The following is a 12,539-nucleotide window of genomic DNA, read 5'->3' as shown; positions in this document are numbered from 1 at the left end:
TACAATAATTCTCATCTCTCCATCCAACGTCACGGCCCCACTCAGAACCGCAGGTTGTTTCTCTGGAGATACAGGGCTCTGTTTAAACCCCCACAAACTACATTTTTAATCTACAAGGAGTTGAAATAAAGTGTAAAGGCTTACCAACAAAAAACAGAAATAGCTGGAGAAACTCTGCAGGTCTGGCAGCATCCGTGCAGAGAAACAGTGACCCCCTCTTCATTCTCATAAACATTAACTCTGCTTTCTTCCCGCAGATGCTGCTGGACCTGCTGAGTTTCTCCAGCTATTTTTGTGTTTGATTCAGATTTCTAGCATCCGCAGTTCCTTGCTTTATTTTAGTGTAGAATCCCTACAGTGTGGAAACAGGCCCTTCGGCCCAACAACTCCACGCTGACCCTCCAAAGATTAACCCATCCAGAGCCATTCCCCTAACTAATTGATCACTGGATTATTTAACACGGATCGCAGTCTGTGGTGGACAATGACTGGGAGCTGCTGAATTTACAACATGAACCCCCAGCATGGGTTAGAGAAAACATTGTCCTGTTGAATGAGTTTTAAAATGCTGCACATTACTCCTTGGGGAGTGTGGACAATTTAACATTCAAACAGCAAAAACAAGCCTCTGGGGCCTCCTACCGATCAGGGCTGGAACTGCAGCGTCACCCACTTCTTTCATTCCCTCTTATTTCCACAGAATAATCCAACAGAGTCAGTGAAATGAAACTATACTCACATGTTAGATCAGCCATTGACTCGTTCACTTACCACAGTGACAGCATTTTGCAAGTACTGTAACTGGTTATAGAGTCAGGCCATTTGGGCCCTCAGCATGGTACTGGGCTTTCCACTCTACACGTGACTTCACCCCACACACCCTCCTACTTTATCTCACCTCTGCTTGTATTCCTGCTTCCCTCACTTGTACACTCTGCCCCTCAGTTACTCTTTCCTCATTGTTCACATGGGCCTCTCCGTGTGGGAGTCTCTGGGTGAAGAGGTTTCTCTTTAATTCCTAACTGGATTTATTAGAGACTCTCTTATTTGTGGCCCAGGATTGGTCTGCCTTGCATGTGGGTTCACTTCCTCTACAGCAATCCTAAAGACTCTCTGCCTTTTCTTTCAAGAGGATAAATCCAGTGTGGATATTTGAGAACCCTGTTACCCTCCCCGTAGATACTGCCGGATCTGCTGAGACTCTCCAGCGGTTTCTCTTTTTGATTGTACCCTGCCTGGTCTGTTTGACTTTTATAGGTTTCTAGGAGACACTCCTCATCTTTCTAAACTCCACTGAACACAATCCTAACCGACTCAATCTCTCTCATATGGAGAAAGTGAGAAGTGCAGGTGCTGGGGATCAGAGTGGAGAGTGTGTTGCTGGAAAAGCCCAGCAGGTCAGGCAGCATCCCAGGAGCAGGAGAATCGACGTTTCGGGCATAAGCCCTTCATCAGGAATGAGGTTTGTGGGCTGGGGGGTGCTGAGAGATAAATGGGAGGGGGCTAGGATTGGGGGGAAGGTAGCTGAGAACACGATAGGTGGATGAAGGTGGGGGTGGGGGTGATAGGTCGGAGGGGAGGGTGGAGTGGACAGATGGGAAAGGTGATGGACAGGTCAAAAGGGTGGGGCTGAGTTGGAGGCTTGGGACTGGGATAAGGTGGGGCGAGGGGAAATGAGGAAACTAGTGGAATCCACATTAATTCTGTGCGGTTGCAGGGTCTCTCATATGTCAGTCATAGAGTCATAGAGATGTACAGCATGGAAACTGACCCTTCAGTCCAACCCATCCGTGCTGACCAGATATCCCAACCCAATCTAGTCCCACCTGCCAGCACCCGGCCCATATCCCTCCAAACCCTTCCTATTCATATACCCATCCAAATGTCTCTTAAATGTTGCAATTGTACCAGCCTCCACCTCTTCCTCTGGCAGCTCATTCCATACACGTACCACCCTCTGCATAAAAACATTGCCCCTTAGGTCTCTTTTATATCTTTCCCCTCTCAGGAATTAATTTGATAAATTTTTGCTGCCCTCTCTCTATGGCAAGAACAGCTTTCCTCAGATATGGATACCAAAGCCACACACAATATTCCAGGTGTGACCCCGCAAATGCCTTATATAATTGCAGCAAGGTATTCCCCATTGCTCTTGTTAGGAAGGCTAATGTACAGTTTGCTTTCTTTACTGCCCACTGCACCCACCCCCTTTTAGTAACTAGTGCATGAGGACACCCCAGTCTCATTACACATTCTCATCTCTCAATTTACAGCCATTCAAATAATAATCTGCCTTTATCACATTTATCTGTATTATAGTTCATCTCTCATGTATTTGCCCACTCACTCAGCCTGTCCAATTCACCCTGATGTATCTCTGCGTCTCCTCACAGCTCACCCTCCACGCTGCTTTGTGTCATTTGAAAATTTGAAGATATTACATTTCATTCCCTCATCCAAATCATTAACACGTTGTGAATAGCTGGGATCCTGGCACTGATTCTTCCAGTATCACACTCGTCACCAGCTGCCATTCACTAAAACAGACAGGCAGGAGCCTGGGAGAACACAGCAAGGCAGGCAGCATCAGGAGGGACAGGCAGGAGGCTGGGGGAACACAGCAAGGCAGGCAGCATCAGGAGGGACAGGCAGGAGGCTGGGGGAACACAGCAAGGCAGGCAGCATCAGGAGGGACAGGCAGGAGGCTGGGGGAACACAGCAAGGCAGGCAGCATCAGGAGGGACAGGCAGGAGGCTGGGGGAACACAGCAAGGCAGGCAGCATCAGGAGGGACAGGCAGGAGGCTGGGGGAACACAGCAAGGCAGGCAGCATCAGGAGGGACAGGCAGGAGGCTGGGAGAACACAGCAAGGCAGGCAGCATCAGGAGGGACAGGCAGGAGGCTGGAGGAACACAGCAAGGCAGGCAGCATCAGGAGGGACAGGCAGGAGGCTGGGAGAACACAGCAAGGCAGGCAGCATCAGGAGGGACAGGCAGGAGGCTGGGAGAACACAGCAAGGCAGGCAGCATCAGGAGGGACAGGCAGGAGGCTGGGGGAACACAGCAAGGCAGGCAGCATCAGGAGGGACAGGCAGGAGGCTGGGAGAACACAGCAAGGCAGGCAGCATCAGGAGGGACAGGCAGGAGGCTGGGAGAACACAGCAAGGCAGGCAGCATCAGGAGGGACAGGCAGGAGGCTGGGGGAACACAGCAAGGCAGGCAGCATCAGGAGGGACAGGCAGGAGGCTGGGGGAGCACAGCAAGGCAGGCAGCATCAGGAGGGACAGGCAGGAGGCTGGGAGAACACAGCAAGGCAGGCAGCATCAGGAGGGACAGGCAGGAGGCTGGGAGAACACAGCAAGGCAGGCAGCATCAGGAGGGACAGGCAGGAGGCTGGGGGAGCACAGCAAGGCAGGCAGCATCAGGAGGTGGAGAAGCCAATGTTTTGGGTGTAACCCTTCCTCAGGACTGGGGTGTGGGTGTGGGGGGGTGGGGAGCTGCAGATAAAGGGGGTGGTGGGGTCAGGTTAGTGAAGTGGCGATAGGTGGAGACAGGTAGAAGGTACGACCTGGTTGGTCAATGGGAGGAATGAATGCAGTTGGTGCCAGGGAGGAGTGGAAGGGAGGGGGTTGGGCTGGGAAGAGAGTTGAGGGATGGGAAGGGAGGTTATTTGAAATTGGAGAACTCAACGCTGAGTCCTCTGGGCTGCCCAGGCGGAAGATGAGGCATTATCCCTCCAACTTGCGCTGTGGTTCATTGTAGCAATGGAGAAGGCCAAGAATGGTCATGTCAGAAAGGGAATAGGAAGGGGAATTAAAATGGGCAGTGACTGAAAGGTCTGGTCAGCCCCCATGGACCCGGCTGAGATGCTCAGTGAGCCGTTCCCTAAGTTAACGTTCAGTTTCCCCAATGTAGAGACGACCACATAGGGAGCACTAGGTTGGAGGAGAGGCAGGTGAGTCTCTGTTTGGGGCCCTGGATGGAAGTGAGGGGAGTGGGGTACCAGCTGGTTTTGCATCTTTTCCAGATGCAGGGGAAGGTAGCTGGGAGGTCAGCTAGGTCGGTGGGGAGAGTGGCACAAACAAAGGAGTGTCAAAGGGAATGGTCCTTGAGGAAGGCAGGGAGGGGTGGGGAGGGGAAGGTGTTCTTGGTGGTTGCAGAGTTGGAGAAAGTGTGTAAGGAATGATGTGTTAGATGTGGAGACTGGTGGGGTGGCAGGTGAGGACGGGGGGGACTCTGTCTTTGTTGCATTTTGCTGGGGGGTTTAGAGCAGTGGAACAGGGAGTGGAGGTGGTGCAGTGGAGGGGTCTGGACGACAGAGGGAGGAAAAGCATGTTGTTCAAAATAGGTGGACATCTGGGATGCTTGGGAATGGAATGTCTCCTCATTCGAGCAGATGCTGCGGAGATGGAGGAATTGGGAGAATGGGATGGAGTTCCTGCAGGATACTGGGTGGGAGGAGGTGTAGTCCAGGTAGTTATAGGAGTCTGTGGGTTTGTAGTAAACATCCTTCTGGAGACTGTCACTGGAGATGGGAATGGTGAAATGGGAAAGGGGAGGGAGGTGTTCGAGATGAAACAAGTGAATTTGAGGGTGGGGTGGAAGTTGTGGGTGAAGTTGATGAACTGGGTGTAGGACACTGCACCGGTGCAGTCATCGATGTAATGACGGAAGAGCTGGGGCACGGTGCCTGTGTAGGGACTGAAGAGGGACTGTTCAATATCACCAACAAACAGGCAGGGGTAGGCGGGGCCCATCCGGGTGCCCATGGCCACCTCCTGGATTTGGAGGATATGGGAGGAGTTAAAGGGAAAGTTGAGGGTGAGGATTTGTTCAGCGAGGCAGAGGGAGGTACTGGTGGAGGGGGACTGGATGGGTCTGTTGGAGAGGAAGAAGCGGAGAGTCTGGAGGCCATCCTTGTGGGGTATGGATGTGTATAAGGACCTCACGTCCAGAGTGAAGATAAAGTGCTGGGGGCCGGGGAACTGGAAGATGCTGCAGAGGTGGATGATATGTTCGGTGTGGTGGGTGTAGGTGGGAAGGAGGAGAGGATGGAGTTGAGGTAGAATGAGGTGGGTTTGGTGGGGCAGGAGCATGCTGAGACGATGGGTCGGCCAGAGTAGATCTTGTGGATCTTGGGAGTAGGTAGAACCCAGGCAGAGCGGGACTATGAGTTTGGAGGCTGAGGAGGGGAGATCACCGGAGACAATGAGGGCACAGACAGTGCGGGAGATTTTGGCCAGATGGGTCATGGTGGGGTCATGGGTAAGGGGGAGGTAGGACAAGGTGTCGGAGAGTTGTCGTTCGGCCTCTGTGACATAGAGGTCCATTCTCCAGACTACAACCATCCCGCCTTTGTCAGCGGATTTGAGGGTTGTTGCACAGTGAGGGAGCACTGCACGTTCAGAGGGGAGGAGGTTGGAGTGGGTGAGGGGGTGTGGAGAAATTGAGGCGGCTGATGTTACATCAGCAGTCAGCAATGAAGAGGTCTAGAGCAAGTACAAGGCCTTCAGGGGGTGACCAGGTGGAGGAGGAAGGTTGGAGCTGGGAGAAGGGGTCATCGGAGAGAGGTTGGGAGTTTCTGTCAATGAACAAGGCACAGAGATGGAGGCAGTGGAAGAGCTTCACGGGGCGACAGATCCAGAATTCATTGAGGTGAGGCTGGAAGAAACAAATGTGAGCCTTTTCCTAAGGACAGACCGTTCGACCTCAGAGAGTTCAAGGTCAGGGATGGCTGATGGGCTAGAGGAGAGCGGAAGGATGATGACATGTGGTGGGGAGTGGGAGAGAAAGGAGATTGGGAGGGGGTTGGGCTGCGGAGTGGGATGGGGGTCTGAGAAGGAGTATGGGGGTGGTGAAGGGGGTGAGGTGAGGGAGAGATGGAGGGGTAGGGTACGTTGCTGGATGGGGGATGGGTGAGGAGGAAGAGCTGGTGTTTTGTGGGGGTGGATGGAGGATGGATGAGGAGGGGGAGCTGGTGTGTTGTGGGGGTACATGGAGGATGGGTGGGGGAGAGAGAGGTGGTGTGTTGTGAGGTTGGATGGGGGATGGGTGAGGAGGTAAGAGATTGCGCACCTTTGGAGATGATCTTTGTGTCCTCACCGTCCACTGGAGTACTGCCAGATGACTGGAGGGTGGCAAATGTTATTCCTTTGTTTGAGAAAAGGAATAGGGATATTCCTGGGAATTACAGACCAGTCTTACGTTGGTGGTGGGCAAATTATTGGAAAGGATCCTGAGAGACAGGATTTGTGAAGAAGCAGAGTTTGATTAGAGATAGTTAGCATGGCTTTGTGAGGGGCAGATCATGCCTCACAAGCATAATTGAATTCTTTGTGGATGTGACAAAATACATTGAAGGTAGAGCAGTAGATGTGCTGTACATGGATTTTACCAAGGCTTTTGATAAGGTTCCCCATGGTAGGCTCATGTGGAAAGTAAAGAGCCATGGGATACAGTGAAATCTGGCTGTCTGGATACAGAATTGGCTGGGTCATAGAAGACAGAGGGTGGTAGTAGATGGAAAGTATTCAGCCTGGAGCTCGGTGACCAGTGACTTTCCGCAGGGATCTGTTCTGGGACCTTTGCTCTTTGTGATTTTTATAAATGACTTGGATAAATGGAAGGGTGAGTTAGTAAAGTTTGTGGATGACACAAAGGTTGGTGGAGTGGTGGATAGTGTGGAGGGCCATTGTAGGTTGCAATGGGACATTGACAGGATGCAGAATTGAGCTGGTAAGTGGCAGATGGAGTTCAACCTGGAAAAGTGTGAAGCAATTCATTTTGGAAAGTTGAATTTGAATAAAGAATACAGGGTTAAAGGCAAGATTTTTGGCAGTGTGGAGGAACAGAGGGATCTTGGGGTCCACATCCATAGATCTCTTAAAGTTGCCACCCAGGTTGATGGGGTTGTTCAGGTGTATGGAATGTTGAGTTTCATTAGCAGATGGGTTGAGTTTAAGAGCCGCGAGGTTATGCTGCAGCCCTGGTTAGACCACACTTGGAATGTTGTGTTCAGTTCTGGTTACCTCATTATAGGAAGGATGTGGAAGCTTTAGAGAGAGTGCAGAGGAGATTTACCAGGATGCTGCCTGGACTGGAGGGCATGTCTTATGTAGAAAGGTTGAGGGAGCTAGGGCTTTTCTCATTGGAGCGAAGAAGGATGAGAGGTGACTTGATAGAAGATGATAAGAGGCATAGATAGAGTGGAAAGCCAGAGACTTTTTCCCAGGGTGGAAATGTCTCTCATGAGGGGGCATAATTTTATGGTGATTAGAGGAAGGTTTAGGGAAGATGTCAGAGGTTGGTTCTTTACACAGAGAGTGGTGGGTGTGTTAAGTGCACTGCCAGTGGTGGTGATAGAGTCAGAGACATTAGGGACTCTTGGATAGGCACATGGATGATAGTACAATGAAGAGTATATAGGTTAGTCTGATCTTAGAGTAGGAAAGAAGGTTGGCACAACATTGAAGACCGAAGGGCCTGCACTGTGTTGTACTGTTCTATGTTCTATGTTAACAGCAATCTGGGTTTGTCTAACACACTGCAACAGTTGTAATGACACTTTGATCTTTCACTTATAAATTCTGTTTCCTATGATCATGCCCAACAGCTACCTGATGAAGGAACAGCTCTCCAAAAGTTTGTACTTGTTGGACTGTAACCTGGTGTGTAATTTTTAACTTTGTACAGCCCAGTCCAACAGTGTATCTCAGAGCAGCAGGACAGACAATGTATACAGTAACTCCTGTCTCAGGCGAGTACTGAGTAAACTCCACCTACTCACTTGTTCAGCCAGGGTTTGGGTGTGGACTGATTCCAGTTTCACATGAAAATAATTGCCCAGCTTGGGGCAGACCTGTACCTTACAGAGTGCCATGGTTACAGCTGTACACTAACCCGAGCATGGGGATAGTGTGATCGAATACACACAGGAGGAGGCTGCCTCTGTAACACACTGAAAAGGATCTCTCCATTTCTGATTGTTTGTGAGAAATATTTTAAAACAAACTTATTGATTTAAAATGGCTCTGGAAGATTTGGAACATCTGGAAAAGCTGGAATTCCCTGTGTTTTCATGTCTTTGTGAGCTGTGTGACTGTGGGTAAGGATGGTTCTAAAATCCTCTTTGTTACATTGACAAGCTCACAAGGAGCATTCCTATATTCCCCTCATGTCTGAACTTACTGGCACTTCCCCCGCTATCCCCTTCCCTCCCCATTCCTACTCCCACATACCCAGTTATCCCAATTCAACTCTAAACCCCATCCCACCTGCTTTGTCACCAAAGCATTTTCCTAACTCTGCATCCTCCACACTGCATTGACCGCTAACCTTGGTTAACTGGTTACTGGTAACTAGTTAACTAGCTGATGCCATCACAATGTCAGTGACATCGCAGAACAATTACCCCCAACCCCTGACAGGGGCTGGGGTAAATTGAGCTGGGATTCCTGCTCCTGAGCAGCCAATGGTCTCGGCTGGAAAGTGCACACTGGTTTTAACGTTGACTGTGATCTCCCCCCACGGTTGAATGTCCTGCAGATCTCAGTTGAGTCGTCCTGCATTGGAACAATGGCTGTTTGAGTGAGTGTCAGACAGAATCCAAGCCAATTGCTTCAGGAGAGGAGGACTGAGAATTTGCAAACTGTAACACATTGGGACATCACTTTAGGTTATCCTGCAGGACGGGACAAGTGCTATATGAAGACAAGTTTTCATTATTTTAGGAATATTACCTCTGACTGTGGATTCCCAGACAAAAACAGCAATAATTCAGATCTGAAATCGGGGGAATACAGACTCTTCCTGGAGATGTTTGAAAACATTGCTGTTAAACTGTGGGAGAAGATTCTATAACAGTTTTCAGCCAATGTTATTTTGGAGGTCCAGCCTGACTTTTATGATGCTGGAGATTAAGGTTTGTGCTCTTGTATTTGAGATTTATAATTTTAAAAATCCTTTCCTGAGATGTTGTCTGGGCCAATATTGTTACCTGTCCCAGTTGCCCTGGTAGTGAGCTGTAGTCACGTGCTGTAAGTGGACCCAGTGGACCCATAAGGTGTCGTTAGGGAGAAAGTTCTAAACTTACAAACAGCTTTTAGAGTTTCCATTCAATGAGTCCCCTGCAGGGTTCCCATTCCCCCCCCTACCCCTCCCACCACCCCGCCTCTAACTCTCTCTCTCTGTCTTTGTCTCTCGCTAATAGAGGAACTAACAGATTATCTTTAATCTAAAACTCAAGGAAGTTGAATCATATGTCAGTTGAAAGCCTCTGACATCACCTGTGGATTAGATGAATTCAGGATCCATTATCCCTTCCATCTTGCATAGAAAGAGGGCACATTAAACTGTTGCTTCTGGGTAATCCAAGATGGAGGACAGGAAAAAATTCTGGCTGTAACAGGCTGCTCCTTTTTTGAGGTATTTTAGGTGTTGGAGGTGATTTCCTCAAATTCCAGGAGCAGCAATTACTGTTTTATATGCTGTTGCATTGTATTGGAACTTTGGGAAAAAAAGTCAAAACAACAGCAGTTTTAAAAGGGAAAAGAGCAGACAAAGGAAGCACATGGTGAGGACAGTGCAGGAGAGAGAGAGAGAGAGAGAGAGAGAGAGAGAGAGAGAGAGGGAACCTGCACAGGTACCGCCTTTGCTGTTTGAATTCGTGTATCGCTGGACATCGGAGTGTTGGGCAAAGTTCACAGCACAGAATCAGATAAGTTAATTGTTGTTTTAAATGTGATCTACAGAAAGTCTGCAGTAGTGAGTAGAGTGGGTTCTTTCTTGATTATATATTTTTGGAGATGTCTCTTGATTAAACTTAAAATATAAGCCATGACTATTAATTTAACTTGGGGCAGTGTTTGTAGAGGAATAAGGCGGTGTTATTTTCTGGGTCTGTAGATTGTGAAGGAGCAAAAATGGCTTTTAATAGAGTGATATGTATTTCTTGTCAGATGTGGGAGTTTAAAGAGAGTTTAAGGGTTACTCGGGATTATATCTGCCATAAATGCTGTTGGCTGTGAATCTTATCAGATCGAGTGGATCGGTTGGAGAGACAGATAGAAGCGATGAGGAATTTGCAACAGCAACAGTATGTGATGGATGGCAGTTATAGGAAGGGGGGAAAGTCTCAGATACAGTCACAGAGATGGGTTCACTCCAGGAAGGGTGAGAGAGGTCGGCACCTAGGGCAGGAGTCTTTTGTGGATATAGCCATTTCAAACAGGTATGCAGTTTTGGAAAATGTAGGGGGTGATGGATTCTCAGGGGAATGTAGCACAAACAGCCAAGTTTCTGGTATTGAGACTGGCTCTAATGCAACGAGGGGTACGTCGGCTTCCAAGAGATCAATTGTGTCAGTGGATTCTCCAGTCTGAGGAACAGACAGATGTTTCTGTGGCCAGCAGAGAAAAATCAGAATGGTGTGTTGCTTCCCTGGTGCCAGGATCAAGGATGTCTCAGAGAGGGTGCAGAATGTTCTCACGGGGGAGAGGGGCCAGCAAGAGGTCATTGTCCACATTGGAACCAACGACACAGGAAGGGAAAAGGTTGAGATTCTGAAGGGAGATTACAGAGAGTTAGGCAGAAATTTAAAAAGGAGGTCCTCGAGAGTAGTAATATCTGATTACTCCCGGTGCTACGAGCTAGTGAGGGCAGGAATAGGAGAATAGAGCAGATGAATGCATGGCTGAGGAGCTGGTGTATGGGAGAAGGATTCTCATTTTTGGATCATTTTGGGGTAGAAGTGACCTGTACAAGAAGGACGGATTGCACCTAAATTAGAAGGGGACTAATATACTGGCAGGGACATTTGCTGGAGCTGCTTGGGAGGATTTAAACTAGTAAGGTGGGGGGGGGGGGGACCCAGGGAGATAGTGAGGAAAGAGATCGATCTGAGACGGGTACAGTTGAGAACAGAAGAGAGTCAAACAGTCAGGGCAGGCAGGGACAAGGTAGGACTAATAAATTAAACTGCATTTATTTCAATGCAGGGGGCTAACAGAGAAGGCAGATGAACTCAGGGCATGGTTAGGAACATGGGACTGGGATATCATAGCAATTACGGAAACATGGCTCAGGGATGGGCAGGACTGGCAGCTTAATGTTCCAGGACACAAATGCTACAGGAAAGATAGAAAGGGAGGCAAGAGAGGAGAGGGAGTGGTATTTTTGATAAGGGATAGCATTACAGCTGTGCTAAGGGAGGATATTCCTGGAAATACATCCAGGGAAGTTATTTGGATGGAACTGAGAAATAAGAAAGGGATGATAACCTTATTGGGATTGTATTATAGACCCCCTAATAGTCAGAAGGAAATTGAGAACAAACTTGTAATGAGATCTCAGCTATCTGTAAGAATAATAGGGTAGTTATGGTAGGGGATTTTAACTTTCCAAACATCAACTGGGACTGCTTTAGTGTTAATGGTTTAGATGGAGAGGAATTTCTTAAGTGTGTACAAGACAATTTTCTGATTCAGTATGTGGATGTACCTACTAGAGAAGGTGCAAAACTTGACCTACTCTTGGGAAATAAGACAGGGCAGGTGACTGAGGTGTCAGTGGGGGAGCACTTTGGGGCCAGTGACCATAATTCTATTCATTTTAAAATAGTGATGGAAAAGGGTAGACCAGATCTAAAAGTTGAAGTTCTAAATTGGAGAAAGACAAGTTTTGACAGTATTAGGCAAGAATTTTCGAAAGCTGATTGGAGGCAGATGTTCACAGGTAAAGGAACGGCTGGAAAATGGGAAGCCTTCAGAACTGAGATAACAAGAATCCAGAGAAAGTATATTCCTGTCAGGGTGAAAGGGAAGGCTGGTAGGTATAGGGAATGCTGGGTGACTAAAGAAATTGAGGGTTTGGTTAAGAAAAAGAAGGAAGCATATGTCAGGTATAGACAGGATAGATCGAGTGAATCCTTAGAAGAGTATAAAGGAAGTAGGAGTATACTTAAGAGGGAAATCAGGAGGGCAAAACGGGGACATGAGATAGCTTTGGCAAATAGAATTAAGGAGAATCCAAAGGGGTTTTACAAATACATTAAGGACAAAAGGGTAACTAGGGAGAGAATAGGGCCCCTCAAAGATCAGTAAGGCGGCCTTTGTGTGGAGCCACAAAAAATGGGGGAGATACTAAACGAGTATTTTGCATCAGTATTTACTGCGGATAAGGATATGGAAGATCTCGACTGTAGGGAAATTGATGGTGACAGCTTGCAAAATGCCCATATTACAGAGGAGGAAGTGCTGGATGTCTTGAAATGGGTAAAGGTGGATAAATCCCCAGGACCTAATCAGGTGTATCCGAGAACTCTGTGGGAAGCTAGGGAAGTGATTGCTGGGCCTCTTGCTGAGATATTTGTATCATCGATAGTCACAGGTGAGGTGCTGGAAGACTGGAGGTTGGCTAACGTGGTGCCACTGTTTAAGAAGGGCGGTAAAGACAAACCAGAGAACTATAGACCGGTGAGCCTGACCTCGGTGGTGGGCAAGTTGTTGGAGGGAATCCTGAGGGACAGGATGTACATGTATTTGGA

The 12,539-nt window shown here is 48.4% G+C and overlaps 1 protein-coding gene across 1 annotated transcript in view; it reads left to right on the top strand.

Moving 5' to 3' along the window:
• The first annotated feature begins 8,030 nt into the window (after positions 1-8,030).
• Positions 8,031-12,539, top strand: part of LOC140494010 (uncharacterized) — a 28,844-nt gene continuing 24,335 nt past the window's right edge. Inside the window, exon 1 of the mRNA XM_072592942.1 lies at positions 8,031-8,102. The gene's annotated coding sequence lies outside the window, so the exon portion shown is untranslated. The remainder of the gene's footprint in view (positions 8,103-12,539) is intronic.

Source organism: Chiloscyllium punctatum, chromosome 23 (assembly GCF_047496795.1).
Source record: "Chiloscyllium punctatum isolate Juve2018m chromosome 23, sChiPun1.3, whole genome shotgun sequence".
Lineage (NCBI taxonomy): Eukaryota > Metazoa > Chordata > Chondrichthyes > Orectolobiformes > Hemiscylliidae > Chiloscyllium > Chiloscyllium punctatum.
The sequence above is the reverse complement of the archived record's forward strand: the minus strand, read 5'-3'. Positions and strand labels throughout refer to the sequence as shown.